The sequence below is a fragment of the Clupea harengus genome, chromosome 10, assembly GCF_900700415.2.
Source record: "Clupea harengus chromosome 10, Ch_v2.0.2, whole genome shotgun sequence".
Taxonomy (NCBI): Eukaryota; Metazoa; Chordata; class Actinopteri; order Clupeiformes; family Clupeidae; genus Clupea; species Clupea harengus.
In genome coordinates, this window is record NC_045161.1 from 14,101,265 (window position 1) to 14,117,613 (window position 16,349).

The 16,349-nt window shown below is 38.9% G+C and overlaps 1 protein-coding gene across 1 annotated transcript in view; it reads left to right on the top strand.

The window, feature by feature from the left end:
• Positions 1 to 10,136: 10,136 nt before the first annotated feature.
• The window catches only part of nek7 (NIMA-related kinase 7), a 67,483-nt gene continuing 61,270 nt past the window's right edge, over positions 10,137 to 16,349 (top strand). The window contains exon 1 of the mRNA XM_012825298.3: positions 10,137 to 10,642. The gene's annotated coding sequence lies outside the window, so the exon portion shown is untranslated. The remainder of the gene's footprint in view (positions 10,643 to 16,349) is intronic.

Here is a 16,349-nt window from a genome sequence, read left to right on the forward strand (position 1 = left end):
GAAAAAGAAGATGAAAAAGAGATTAAGAGAATTCACACTTTGCATGCACCTAAACATCATCATTGTGATATTTAGTTTGATGGTGGATTAATTTGTTGTTGAACTGTAAAATAAACCGAAGCAAAATGTCCACTGTCAAGCCAGTACATTTGCATGAAAAAAAAAACAATGTTAGGACAGGACAGCTTCTTTACCTTTACTCTTTCTTCTAAGCATTTGTGATCTTGTGTATTTTTCCATGAATGTTCTAAAATAGGACATACCATCCTGCCAACTATGTTTTTTTAAATAGTAAAAAAAAAAACATCTCAATCAGTTCCTCTGGAATTTTTTTTTTTGTAAATAAAAAACATTTGTTTGTGCGCTTCCATTGTTGTACTCTGGGATCCTTACGGTTTTGTAAGAAGGTAGTCATCTGCGCTCCTCTGGGTAGTCCCATCTCACTGGATTCCGTGTATCCATGTCAGCAGTCGGTACGAGGGGGACCCAATGAATATTGTCCCTTATGAGATCCAGTAAACTTCAGTGTGTCGAATTCCTCTCACGTGGGAAGCGCCGAAAAACATGGCTCTCAACCAAACCTCGGTTCACTGGGGTGCCACTTAGTATTTCCTGTCTGAGTGGTTGGAGGCCAACTACAGTACAGTGGCGCTTATATTTTGCATGCCTGTATGACAGCTTGCTCAGTGTGCTCACCTGATAAATGACTGTGGTTCTGTGTGGTAATGCATCAACCTAAGGGCTTTGCTGTAGGTGTGTGTGTGTTGTGTGGTTATGGCAGACACAGAACATTCAGGAAGTGGTCTAATTTTGGTCTTGAGAGTAGAATTTTTTTGGGGGGGTGGGGGGGGGGGGTTGCATTTTCATTGTTTGAAAAGGATGGTTTAAACAACACAGACAGATCTCTCAATCATGTGTTTAATTAGCCATTTCTATTTTTAAATCTTCAAACACATCGACTGTTCATCCTAGGCTGGTTTCTTTTGTCGTTGTTTTTTTTGTCAGTTAACAGCTAGGATTAACACAATTTTGCTGTAACACAAGACTTGGCTTCTGTTGTTACTGGAGTGAACATATAGCCGACTGTGGCTGAATGCTAATGATCACAGATTTAAAACAGACACAGGAGAGTCTCATGGCTACGTAGCCTGGGGGACGTTCAGCACAATGTACAGAAAGCTTAAAGAATTTGAAATACACACACTGGACAAAATGTCAAAACACTGAAAGAAAAGCGGTTTACAATGGTGTAATGCATATATATGAATTGGGTTGAATATGCACTGTGTATGGCCTTTTCCTCCGAGAGATGAGAGAATTGATGGTCTTTGTTTTTTACCGTAAGAAAATACGTTTCAAAACAGATGTGTCTCCACGGGCTTCTTGAGAGTGGGTGAAACCGGGAGGCATCCTCAACAGTGAAGGCCCTGGGAGAATTCTGCTCTGATAAGCCCAGTGCACAAAGAGATCAAAGAGCACCAGCGATAAGTCGACCAGGGGTTTAGGAGGCAGAGAGAGAGAGAGAGAGAGAGAGAGAGAGAGAGTGAGAGAGGTTGGCGCGATGGCCAGGAACGGAACTGGGGCAAGGACAGGCTCACCCTAAGCCCAACTCCACCCTCTCCACAAACAAACACCCAACATGTCCGAGGTCCTGTCTGTCTCCTCAGGAGATGATGAACACTGAAGCACTGTACACTCTAGGAAATGTGTTGTTGGACTGTATTTTTGGTTGTTAGCTAATAATAGTTACATATACTACACTGCCAAGGAAAAAATAGTTACTTTCACTGGAATACAAATCAAACATCTGAAACCTAATTGTTGCAATTATAATCAAGCATAATTTCTACATGACATATTTGCATCAGAATAAGCAGTGCTACAAAAATATTTCAGTGTCAGTAATAGAGAAAAGGGACTGAGGGTATCTCTACATTTTTGAAGAGCTGATGTTTTTTGTCAAGTGTCTGACCAGACACAACGACAGCATACTATTTCAGTCACGAGGAAAAAAAGGCTTGCTTTAAAAAAAAAGAGAGATAAAAGAAAACAAGCCAAGCAAAATAACACAGAAAGGTGACACCAGATGACTGGCAGGATCAGAGAGCGGTGAGCCACCACCCGTCTGCTGCCTTGCTCAGCCTGCTAGCGCCTCTGATATGATGTCAGTTCAGTGTGTGTGTGTGCGTGTGTTTGTGTGTGTTTGTGTGTGTGTGTGTGTGTGTGGTGCTGGCAGTTCTGCACCAGTGCCCCTTCTTTTTTCGGCAAGAGCATGTACATCTCAGATAGAGAATACTGCCCATGTCGCACACAAACGTGAGTGCACACTACACTACTGCTACACAGATGCATGTACACACTGGTCTACTGTACCCTCTTTTTCTCTCTCTCTCTCTCTCTCTCTCTCACACACACACACACACACATACAAACACACCACACACACAAACCAGTCAAAGAAACATTGGCTTGTCATTTGATTCACACTCACATACAAACACACACACACCCACAACCACGCCCACTCTCCTCTCAAGGTTGACAATCCCAACATGTGATTCTCGACCCTGATGCCTGGCACACAACAGATATGTCCACCACAGGCAACAAGTCGGTGAGTTTTGACAAGAGGGGTCATGAGGACAGTGGCCCATCGCTCATGAATGCGGTCAGGTGTGGAGACCACCCAGGTATGAATCCACAGGAACAGGAGGTGGGCCTGGTGAGTATTTTGTACGTGTTGGTAATACAGTGGTTCAGAGGGTTTTCTCCAAAGTGTCACATCCCAGAATTCCCCTCCCCCCATTACATTTGCGGTGATGCTGCAGTCAGCATCTCTGGCTCTGCTATTTGTCCATAATACGTGGCCTGCTATAAAGTCAGTATGGAAATTACAGTTAAGGCATTCTTGAAACTAGGTGACATTGGCCTTGTCCTCTAAAGATAAACATGCAAACAAAGACAGTGAATGTGAACATACTGTTGTATTTTAAGCAGTTTGATTTTCAAAGATGTGTGGTCTGCACTAAGTTTTAATTCCTTTGTCATATGAAAATACTTTTTTGTTGTTGATAAAAAAAAAACCTTTGAAAAACAAGAACAACAAAAAAGCCCACGACTGCATGAATTCATATGAACTTCACCACATGTCATCTTTGTTTTGATGTATCTCAACCTCGCTCTCGCTCTCGCTTTCAGTTCTCCAGGAGGAATGTTTCTTGTGTGGTCCATCTGTTGGCTCTTCGAAAGCACGGCGTCATCAGTGCAGATGCCGCTCTGACTGAAGTTCATGAGCATGTACAATATGTTGACATGGAATTTTATACAGGGGAGAACAATGTAAGGACTTCATCTGCACTGAAGCTGACACAAGCAGTAGCGTGGGATGTGTATGTGTCAGCATGCACATTGAATGTTTAAAGGGTGCCTATACAAAGACTTTGTAAAGACATTAAACTCTTTCCTGAACTCTACTTCCTTCATCCAATTAAACACCAGCCCTGTCTTTCCCTTTCAGCCCACTAGGGTCCTCTCAAGTTACTATACAAGCCAACTTCTTCCTTTAAAAAAAGCCAGGCTCCACAGACACTTACAACAGCTATTAACACATAGGGCCATTAGCTTCGCTAATATGAGTAAGGTAAGCACCTCCTTAATCCATCGCAGTAATCAAGGTGGGGGTGGTTTAGCTGGCTACCACTGGAGCGTAAGTCATTTTCATTTTTGTGGCTCTCAAACTCTGGTATTGACTGCATAAATGTGGATATGTTGGCTCTACGTTATTGGTACATCAATTTAGGTAGATCCAGACACCTCATGTTTTGGGCATTTCTACAAAGGGGTCTCTACACATGAGGGGTGAACTTGTCCCGAATGTGCGTAGCAATTTGACTGAGTGATTCCACACAATCTTGTTTTTGAGAAAAGGAGCCTCTCAAATACAACAGAGAGACGAATTGCATTTAACACAAAGCCTTGTAAGGGTTGGTTTGCTTTTTTATGATGCTAAGAATCCACTCACTGTATCTCAAAGTTGTAGTCCCTATGCGATACCCAATAGCTTTATCGAATTTCATAACGGAGGGGAATATATGTGTTGGTTTTCTTTAACATTTAGGGCTTCATACAATAAGCTAATTCAATGGTTTTGAAAAAATCTCCAATTTTTAAATAAAAAGGGAATTTCATTCAATCAAATCAAGAGCTTTTTGGCATCATGGGACAGTAGACTTTTGGCTTTCAGCTTTTAATGGAATGAAGAAAATATTTTTTAAGAGACAGTAATACAATTGTAATAGTAGCTTTATATCAAAGTACATTAAATAAGAAAACAACAAAAATGTATACAGAAATTATGGCAGGAAACTTAAAAGTAAATAATGTAAGTAATATAAATAAAACCAAAGGCATAGATTGTAACATACAATTAAAATAAAATAAAATGTTAGCACAATTACAATAAAAATCAACTCATCAACTTTTGCCACATGCACACTAAGAAAATGACCAGTGCCAGACCATTAAGTGCTCAAAAAACTATTTCAAGAATTCAAATCAATCCAAAAGGAAACTGGTAACCAGAAAAAGAAGGGAACTGGAAGTCATGCTAGAATAGGTTTGATATGCTTATTATTCTGTTTGTACCAATACTCTGCTCTTAGCAACTGAAGTTATCGTTTCAGACAGTTCGGTAAAAGCAGAATTACAGTAGCCAATGTTAGAAAACGCAAAGGTGTCCAATGCCTTCTTGTGATCTAACAATGTAATAAAAGCCTGGCTGCAATACTACTAAGCTAAAAGAATGTGAAAGGTTTAGTGATATTGTCAATGTGAGATTTGAAACTGAGATCTGAGTTCAATTCGATGCCAAAATTCTTCACTCCAGGCATTATCTGTGAAGCCAAGTTTTCATTTAGAGAAGATACTTTTGTTGTTGTTTTTTGTTGACTACAAACAATAAGTAGAGTTTCTGTTTTATTGCAGAGAAAAGGACAATCTGCCTGAAACTAATTTGATCAGGGGAAATGCAGAGACAGCATCACAGGACTTTTCCAATTGACTCATCATCTCCCATGACAACGCTAAGATATGTGTATTATGACACACAGGGACAGTATACCGTACATTAGTACAGAGGCCTTCAATCAGGTTGACAGCTATGTAACTTTGAAAGAAAGGTTGTGGGGGCATGATCACATCTTCCTCTCTGTTTCCTAAGGGGATGTTATCTGAGAGGCTGACTTTGACCTGACCTCTTTGCTTCATGTGCCTATGTCACACTGTTACAAACTTGTTGGCTCAGATGATTTTTCAGGACATGGATTTTTGATGTAGTTATTCATATGTAAGTAGCTACACGTATGCATCTTTGATTACATTGTGGGCGTTGAGGCAGGAGAATGTCAAGTACATACACACACAGACATATGGAAAATGGTATATGGCACACATGCACATACATTCTCACTCTTGCTCACTCTTACTCTTACTCTCTCAAAGACAAACACACACACATTAACATCTACAGCTTTTCACAACACTGTTCCCAACAGATTTTCTGGGACCTGAATTCAACATAATAACCTCACTGTGATGCTATTTACAACAAAGAATATTTATCAGAGGTTCAGACGACCACTGGTGAGGCAGCGTGCATTTCAAAGGGCAAAAAGACAAACGACAACCAACAAAAAATATAAAGAGGGAAAGTTATTACTCTGGAGTCCTGAGGCCAAGAGGCAGCTTCTGTTCACTGTCCGGAGGGACACAATGTGCATGACTCACTCACTGATTTGATTTCAGGAAAACTGCTACAAATCCACTGGAAGGCCCTGGTCAGAACATATTTCACTGCTCTCTGGACCTTGTAATGCAGATTACAAAGCATTGAAAAGGATGTCATTTTTTTATCCTCTTTCTGAAAATAAAATATTGTTGGATCAACAATATGCACAATTATATGAAACCGTCCTGCATAATATATGGACATATATTTGATAATATTGTTGTGTCTTTATTTCTGTATATATATTCTGTATATATAGATATGTCGATGTGTATTAATGAAGAATGCCTATATGGTACACATCCAAGGAACAGAAGATAAACTGAGCCACATGAAAGCATTAACAAATCCGGAAAAACTGGCCATTGCATGCCAATGACAAAGTTAGCATAAAACTGTGAAATGCTATCATGGGTGTGGTTATCATCCTTGTTACCCACAATAACTATGTTAGTAATATGTCTCAGCACTGGTATTGTATGGAATAATGAGAAAGTTGTATTCAAGACACATTAAAAAGTTAAAGGGATCTCGACTTCATGACCATTTATGTTCTACATGGACTCTGGTGCCTGACACTCCACTCCTCTTTAACACATACTTGTGTTAAATCTGTGGTCATGTTGTAGCCTTGTGATCTTTGCAGAGATTATGTCATCATATAGTCAGGTCTTGTCAAGCTTCACTTTTGAATGTGCGTTACAATAAGAAGAAAGGTCAATCACTAGTTATGCTCTACGTCTATTAATTCCTTTTAAGTTTCCGGAAAAGGTTTCAAAGTAAAACCAGGAATAGTCGAATAACCTGATGGGATAAAAAATATTGTGCATATTTTGCACTTTCCTTTAATAATAGAATACTCATTTGAATGTACTGATTGAAAAACTGTGGTTAAAGTGTGTAACTTGTGTGGGAATACTCTATAATGATAAAAAAATAGAATACTGAACTAACATTAGGTGTGGTTAGGCTATTCTCTGGCATTGACAATCTAAATGGTTATGCACCAATTGAAGGCATTTTTGCTTCCACAGACATAGTACACAATTTCATCAGTTTTTTTTCGAACAGGAATACCAAGTGTTTCACAAATCGAGACAGAATCATACAGTTTCCCTCATTAGCACAATTCCATATCTAAGCTACACACAGACATTTTCTCTACAATCCTCCAGGTCCTCCCAAATATATATATATATAAATAAACAAATAAGGCTCAGTGTTTTTGGCATATGGAGTCACAGTGCTACAAACCCATATCCCATCCACCCTCCTTTCATGCATTTGCATTCTGATCCAACAAAGGCAAATAACGCACACTAAAGTTTGAGGTGAATAAAGAGAACAGAAGTCAATCTATGTTCCGGAAAAATCTCAAATCAAACGACAGAAACAGCAACAAAAAAAACACAAAAAAAAAATCCCTTGCAGCAAAATAAACAATATCACACGTACACACAAAAGTTTGATATTGGTTTTAATGCCAAGCAATCGTGTGCTACTTTTAGAACAATAGATTCGACAGGGCTATTAAACAGATTTCAGCAAAACGTGTCGAACCAGAGGCTGCTCTTGGTGGAGCTCTCCCCGCAGTCTGATACTTTGCTTTTCATCCACATCCATCTAATTATTCCCTCAGAAACCTGAAATTTGAAGATACTAAAGACAGTCCCTATCTGTCATCGGTGCCGCATTGATCTCATTGAAAGGAAATGTGGGTGTAGAGGAAACCCAATATAACTCATACCATTAAATTCCACGCAGCATTATTCACCAACAGAATTGACAGATTTCCCGGAGACATTTCTTTTAATCTTCAACCGTTGTTCAAGAAAAAGACACAGAGTGAGAGAAAAAAGAAAAGAGGAAAAGAAACACAGCAAGCATTACCTTTCAATATTGTATTTGTGAGAAGGTTAACAGAGAGGCTGTGAAGTTGGAGGGAAATACGTTAAAATATTCACACTTGTTGATTATTAACTGTAACGATGAGGAGAACAAAACATACATTCCCTTTCATTGTTTTTCGTCTCTTGTATTTGCTCATTGATTAAATGTAATTTGAGGCACTGCCTTTGATTTTCCATCTTCCTCCATTCCTCATTAATTTTTGTCAGTTTAGGATCAGAGAGAGAGAGAGAGAGAGAGAGAGAGAGAGAAAGAGAGAGAAAGAAAGAAAGAGAGATAGCAATGTGTGTGCATTGTGGAAGGCTTTATTTAGATACAGACAGAAAAAGTGGCAAATAACATATGTCATCTATGACGGACACTTTATGTTCTAGGCCCCTCATATCTGCTAAGAAAGGCAGGCCTATTAGTGTCAATGGATTTCTGTCCTGGACAGGACATTCCTTATGTCAAAGTCTCAATGCCACTGTTTATGAGGAGCTTGGCTTCCTATTAGGCCCTGTCTATTAGATCAGATGCTGCGACATAGCTCTGTTGCTGTTTGACCAAATGCTAGTAAAGTAACATATACACTTTTTGAATTAAATAATGTTATTACGCCACTGTTGGAAGTGTTACTGGGATGGAAGCCTATGATCATTGTGTTTTATTGGCTGCATTCTATTTATGGATTGTCATTAGGCACAGAAGTGTACACCTACATTTTAACGAACAAGACAATTATTTGTCCAGTGATTTCATTGTGCAGAGGGTAGTATATCAATGTTTAAAGCCAACTTAGCTGTGGAATTCATCCTGTTATGACATAATGCTTATTTCATCCTGCTGCAGAAGAGCTGGTCAAATACACATTTCATTGTTTTACCAGGATCTTAAGTTGACAAGTGGCACTCTAACAAGGCAAGAGAAATGACAATACATTTCATTCAACATTTGTAATACTATTATAAATACAATAGACAAATATACAAAACCAATAAGTTTTAGTTAATATCATATTTAAAATCCTAAAGTGGGTTTTGGAAAAGATCCAAAAGAATGTTGGTTTAAGGCTCTTAGTAGATTTAACATTTTATTCATATCATCATTTCATAAAATAACATTCTTTACTGCCATTCTAGTGTTAGCTATTGCTGTATATTCCTGTATAAGGTTAATAAATAGATTTAGCTACATTCAGCAAATTGGAAATGTCATATAATATTAAACTAAACAGTTACAACACTTCCAGAGGTAGATCTGTTTACAGAAGCTCTGAACGTTGTATGCTCATATTTCAATAGCCTTAAATGTGAACATGCAAGAATGAATAATTTCAATATGATTTCAGTGACATAAAAATTGACTTTAGCCTTTAAAACAGCCTATATGTACAACTACTGTATTTGTATACACTGAGTAACTGTGTTGTAATACAAAACAGGCATTCAATTAAAGCTGCTGTTAGCATTTTTTGGAAATCTCCCTCAGATGTAGTCATCATAGGAGTTTACCCACTCTGCCAATATGGCATACACATAATAGCTGGCAGGCATGCAGGGATAGACACTTCCTGACAGGCTAACACATTTGGACCACTGTGGACTTTTACATGTTTTCATAATAGCGACCACAATGTAACCAATGCATGCTTAATCATTCTGAAACTTCAGAAAAAGAGATCATCATATATGCTGTTTAATCACCAGAGGCAGAAGTTTTTCCACCCTTTCAGTGTGCAGGAAAGTCGACAATATTTCAGAAAGTTCAAGAATGTCCGTGTTGAACAAATACATGTCTGCTGCTATCTGCGCTCAGCTGTGGTCACATGTAGGCCTACATGTCAGGTTTTCAAAGACTTTCAGCAACATATAATCTACTTTAAAACAATTAGCTTGATTCTAACTATGGGGAATTATGACCCAGTTTCTTCAAAATTCTTTGAGTTCTCTTAGCACTGTAAACCTATATCTATTTGATATTACAAAATAAGTTAAATATGTTTAGGCTATTGAAAGAAATAGCTAAAGAAGTATTAATTAAATGATGTATTGTTTACACACAATAATGAGTAGATTCTTAAATTCTACAAATTATGAAAAAGTATGAATTTGCCATTTTCAAAACAGATGGTGTTTACCCAAGTTTCTTATCTTTAGGCCTAAAAGAAGGCTACACTACATGTTACAATGCTTATTTTGAAGTGGCTTAGGCTTTGCTGTCCTATGAAAGAAACGATTGAAACGATTGAATTTATTCAGAATTTTTGCATTGCTACTTTGCATATTTCAACTATATTGAAACTAAAGCAGGGCCTTCACACCAACCAATCTGGTCATATCTGTATTTTTTTCTGTTAACATGGTCTGTTCCTCATACAGTGAATGCACATAGCTAAATCTACGGATTGTATTACTGCTGCCACCTACTGTAGTTTCAAACTACTAGTTTGCAATAGGATCCCATCTCTCGCACCAGACTGTTCAACACTGTGAAATACAACTCCTGTCGTCATCGGAGATAGTTTCAAGACAATCAAGTTGATTGACATCGTCTACAGGGGACAGAAACTACCAGAATAACTGGACTACATAGTGAAACTGGACAACATTAACAGTTGCACTAATCAGTACAACTCAATACATTTGTGACAGCTGCTAACGGATTTTGACAGTGAAAGTTAACGATTCAACAGTCACCCCGCCCCTTTCCTCCGTCTGGGAATGCTGGGATGTTTACATTACTGGCACGGGTCAGGAATGGTGAGCAGTTACGGGAAAGTGTCTGAGCACATAACCGCCTTACCTAACTAACTCGTTGACAACAGACGTCTTTTATTCGGAACGTGTCTGGAGAGGCCCCTGAGCTCCACTACCGCTCGACCTTGGCTTGAAAATAAGTAAAAGATCCGCCATCATCATCATCGCAAACCCCCAGACTGTGGAGGCATAGCGAGGCTGCCACTTCCTGGTAAGAATACACGGCAACTGGAAAGTTGCTACTCGGCTAGCTAGCCATCTAAGACAGAAATTGCATGTAAAATTCATGCATACATTTTCTCTGCATGGTGTGTAAGATTCGTGGATTAGAGGTAGCTCAATGATGTGTAAATACTAAATGATACTGTTCTGTTTAGCGAGACAACGTCAATAAGTTGTCTGCGCACTTCAGCAAGTTTTCCTCAACTTTAGGAAGTCAACTTAGCGATAGCTAGTTAGCCGGCTAACGATGGCTGCCTGCTGTTAAAGTTGGTTAGCCAGTGTCAGCTAGTGGGTCAGTTCTCTCAAGCGATGCTCAGAGTAAGGGTTATGCATCTCCTACCCCCTTATGAACTTACACCAACAGGATAATAACAACTTAATATTAACTTCATTCACTGCCATAGCTTGCTTGCTAACATTATTTAGCTCGAGTTCTGTTAGGGAATCCCTGGTGTTGCCAATGACGTCTTGTTTAAAAGTTCCGTGAAGCGAAGTAGCGAAGCACAGTTTTTAAAATTAAGTATTGTGTAGGTAGGTAATTTAAGATGACACTAAGGTTGAGCATTGAAACGAAAGTAAACTCCTGTGCATTGACCACTTGAATGGAGGTGTGAACTTCTTAATTAAGTTGTTGAAGCTTTTGCTTTAAATACTGGTATTTTCCTTTATGTATTTCACCATGATGCTGTACTTTGGCGTATGAATATGTTTGCATTTCAGTAAAAGTTGTTAAAACTATACACGTGGGTCAAACTCTTTAAAATTACTTCATGCAGTGGCAGTGAGTCATAGCTGGATTTGAACAGTTGCCACATACACTCTGTGAACGTGTCACATCTTGCAACTAATGTCAGCAGATTAATGCAACAATAGGCTCAACTGAAATGTCATGTTCCTGAATAGGAGGTTAAGCAGAATTACTAACTGGCTGCTATTAGTTTCTCGTCATTTAGCACAGCTACTTAACCTGTGAACTGAGCTATTGCAGCTCTAAACTGGAGCAGTGGTAGCTGGTGGTTGAAACGGAGTATGAAGCATACAATTGTGAACCTGAGAAAGCTAGGGGCTTTGGGGGCATGATGAAAAAGAAGCCTTAAATGGTGACTTGTGGTGAATTTGGGTAAACTGAGACTTAAAAATTATGAGACTAACCTTCAAAGTATCACACATCACGGCATTCAAGCATTACATGATCATACTCCTACTGATAATTGCCAAATGGCTGTAGAAAATAAATTTGTGGACAGTGGTTATGTCCCTGTTTGGGGAACATAAACAGTAGGCTATTCCATTCTTCCTCCTCAACAGAATACGTACAAACCAAAAATGTAATCAAATTCATTTAATTTATTACTGATTGAGGTTATTCAATAATAAAAAACATGAACAAGAACTAAAGCACAGGGAGGAGTCAAAGTAACAATAGGTAACTAGTAGGTAGGGAAGTTATTGCTGTTAGGTATAACATCACCAACACTTACCCTAATCAAAGGCAATTCAATATTAACAACAATACCAAGATGGTGTTGGCTTGCTTTAAAAGGCTTGGGAAAACCTTCACTTACCTTCGCTGACACTAGCTAGCTAACTCGTTTACAAGTCACTGCTTTAACAGGGGCTGTTTCCGTTCTCCTGTGCTGTTTAGTTAGAACAAGCATAAAATCCAGTAGACTCCGAGCGTTGTCTCTTTCAATGTTGAATCCAAGTCAGATCTTTCAACGTAGAATCCAAGTCTAAAATTAGCTAGCTAGTTTAAAAAAAAAAAAAAAACCTCCTAAACTGATATTCGCTAAGCATAGTTAAAAAGCCAGTTTATCAGGAGTTTTGCGAGAAAAACTTGTGTAGAAGACCCAGTCTCCTGGTACAGAGTTAAGTGTCAGGTGTTGGTCTGTTACCTTCAAGCTTAAACTGCACTTTTTCTCTATAGCTTGTAGAACACGAGGATACAAGAATCCTGTCAAGCACAGTAATGCTTACTGAATGCAAGGACATCTTTATTGTTGTCATCTCTCGTAAGAATGCAAGGAATAACCTAGCATAACAGGGACCCACAGAATGTAGTGAGAGTGATCAAACACTGTTATTTGTCAGATCTGCTGTCAATCATCTTTACATGAACGTGCAAGGAGGCGCACAATTGATTCAAAATGGCAAATTGGTGCTTCAAAATCCGCTTCAAAAGGTCTGTTGACCAATACAAAATATATATTACACATATTGACACCCATTAAAGTGCTTTATGATTCAAATTGTGCTTCATGTAATAAAAATTTTGGCCGATGGGGCCACTGTTTGTACAGCTTACTTGATCAGTTTGTCTATGCAATATGCAGCAACAGGTAAGCAATCAATCAATCGTTAAATGTAACAGACAAATGTGGATCTGGAGTGAGGTTGAGTGTAATGGTAGCCAGCGGGTACAGTGCTGTGCAGTGAGTAAACCTCACACCTTAGGGGATGTGTTAATCTTTAAATTGTGCTAGGTGAAATTTTCTACCTCCAATAGTTTGAAGACAATTTTGAATAAAAGTTTACTAGATTTTGCATGTCATGCTCCACCACAGCACAAAGAAGCACATTGCTAAAGACAAATTGACATTTTTTTCCATGTCAAGCAAGGGCCAAGTATAGTTAGCCGTAAAGCTTGAATAAATACCTTGGCAGGTGTACAATAATACTAGTCACAAAATCCTCCAATTTGTAACGTCAGTCATGACTGATTCACACTAAACCATATATGGTGGGTGACGAGCATAAAACGATTGGCTGAGTTTGGAGTTGATAAACCAGTTGAATGCCCACTGAAGGTGGAGTTTGAAGAAGCAATGTTGATTTCATCAGAAGAGAGCTGTTAGAATACAGATGTTGTCAAATTTGGGTCTGGTTTTTGAAGAAGAGCCAACCTTGTCTGTTTCTCGTCAATCCACTCAGAGTTTCAACAACTTCTTCCCAGACACGTATTATGTCACACAGTGCTAAAGTCATGTCTGACCCCTCACCAGACTAATACGAGGATGACTCACAGCTGGCCTAAACCTCAACTTCATATTGAACATTCTTTGCACCTGTGCAACTAAGGTGGGGTGTGACCAAATACCTCTGCATATAATTCATAGTACCTGTGAAGTGCCTTGACTCCGAGATTAATCTTCCTCTTAATGTGTAAAAACAAGCCTTTGTCATTGTATTTCTTTTGGAAGAATCTCATATCTATCTTTTTTTCTGCCTTGCTGTCAAAACTACAAAACTGCAAATGCACTAATGTGTTCAATCTTTTCATATCACAAAGGTTTGCTGAACAGAAATAGTAGGCCTATCAGTTCTTTTTGAAAAGGAAATAAATATTTTGAAATGGTTGGGTGAGGGAAAAGGAACAAGATATTTTTGTAACACTACGCTTTAATAGAGTATTTGCTTTGATGGTCCAAAAAAAAGTTCTTCCCCAGGAAAAACCCTTGACTTAACTAGCTCATAAGCCTTTACCAATGTATTTTAGATGTAGAATACTATACAAATGTGATGTGTTATTACTCCAATGTTATAATAAGTAATCATAATGTGTATGACTAAATGTATGTATAGACCTTTTCTTGCTTTGTGTTAAGTGCCTCAGCAGAAAAGGTTCAGTCAAATCAAAATTGAAATAACAATATCCTCAATGTATTGGTTTGTTTTGATGACAACTCAGGCATGAATGAGTAAATGAACAAGTAGACTAAACACCAGTAGTAGCTTTCTAATCACCAATATATGGACGAACAGTGATGGAACACAAACTAATGTTTCAATGATCATTGTAGCAATGGCGCACCCCCTAATTCAGAGAACCACTCTAACCGCACAATCCATACATGTTGGATTTACTTTATATATGTTCATATAGCTGTCAGGTCCCTGAAAGCACATTCTGGTACTACTCATAGTGGGAATAGAAGCGGTCCATAGATGCAAATGTAAAATGTCAGGGTCTACACTCATTTTAAACACATTTCGTTAATGCTGTGACAGTTAATGCAGTCAATGAAAGCATCCAGTGGCATGTATCTAATGATTTGTTTGTGATCATAAAAAATGTCATTCCACATCGGTTAAAGGCTTCAGAGATGATTTTTCCAAGGAAGAAAGTGGAATAAGCAAACTCTTTTCTTTGTCTGTCACTATAAAACATCTACTGTTGGCATTCGGTCTCTCTAGAAACATGTAACCTGATGTGTCCCTGGCAAGTTCCAAAGCCATTGTCTGAGAGGGGTTTGGACACTTGAGAACCATTACTTAATTCGTTTTCAAACCCCTGTCCTCAGTTCTTTAAATTCATGTAATCAAGCCACCAGCTTATATGTCATAGAGACAAAATTTAAACTAAAAAAATAGAACAGCTTTGACAGAATGGGCTAAATAGGTTACACATAGAAGTGGTTAGCTCAGATAGCTCCTCCTTTCTGACATAGAGCGGCCTACCGTATAACACACATAGATAATACGGCACTGTTTTCTGCAATGGTATAAACAAGCCTAATGCCTTAAATTAGTGATTTCAGCAGAAAACATTCTGTGAATGACTATGATTTCACTCCTCAGTTGTCCTGCAGTGTCTTTAATACTTGTACCGATTTTAAACCTATTACCAGCTCAGCCTTCATTTCTTGCTACTCAAAGTAAGTTGTAGACCCTTGTCAATACAAAACCTGGGGTGAGTTCTTGTCAGTGGGGCAGCCCACTCAGTCCTACTGCAGAATCTGGCCTGCTTTACACTTGGCACCACATTCAAATGGATAAATATAGCCCAGAGTGCAACAGGATGTAAAATTCCACTAAATGTGCGTGCAGTTTGCTAGTCTAGAGGATACTTTCTGGCCTCAGTGTACTCTAGTTTAAGAGACCATTACATCTCCCCCATAACACACATGCTTGGTTTGTAGGTTTAGCAGTAGAAATAAGGACTTTTTTGGCTAAGTCACTGAAGCTAACAAAATGGCAACAGTAGACTCAAAACCCTGCACTCTTCAGACTGTGTGTTCTGAAGTAAACATATTGATCACAGCAACTCCTTCTGGACAGCATGTCTGGTTTATGATCATGGAGGTACTATATTGATGGGCAGCAGTAATGTTTGTATTTGCACCTTGGCCAAACCAGTTGACTGTGTCCTGGCATTACTATGTAAAAGTTTTTGTTCAGAAATCTTTAAATGGGACAGCAATACACTGATATAGTACAGCCCACTTGAAGATTCAGGTCTGAGTAGTAATTTCATGAAAGCCCATGAGCTGACTATGGCTGTGACATGACATGTCTCCTTTGTGTTCCACTATTTGGTACCATTTATGGAGATTTCGCCACACCTTCCCATTTCCACTGTCAGTCAGCCTCCTCCTACAGATTTGAGATTGAGGATGTGAAAGTAGCAACTGCATGCTTCAGGAAGGACCAATTCAGGAAGACGGTGCATCAGAACCAGGAACATGCAGTGATTACTCCGCTTTTAGTTTTTTAAACATGGGCCTATTCGTCCACGCTTACCACACATGTGGTACTGTACGGCTTCATGTAGCCCATGTAGGCTGTGCTGCTGCTCCCGTGAGTCATATGTCTCCATGATATAGGTCATCTCATGGGACACCGCAACCATTGGCAGCGCCTCCAACCCAGAGTCTCCTCGCCACATAAGCTACACTGGCATAATGTGAACAGTGCTG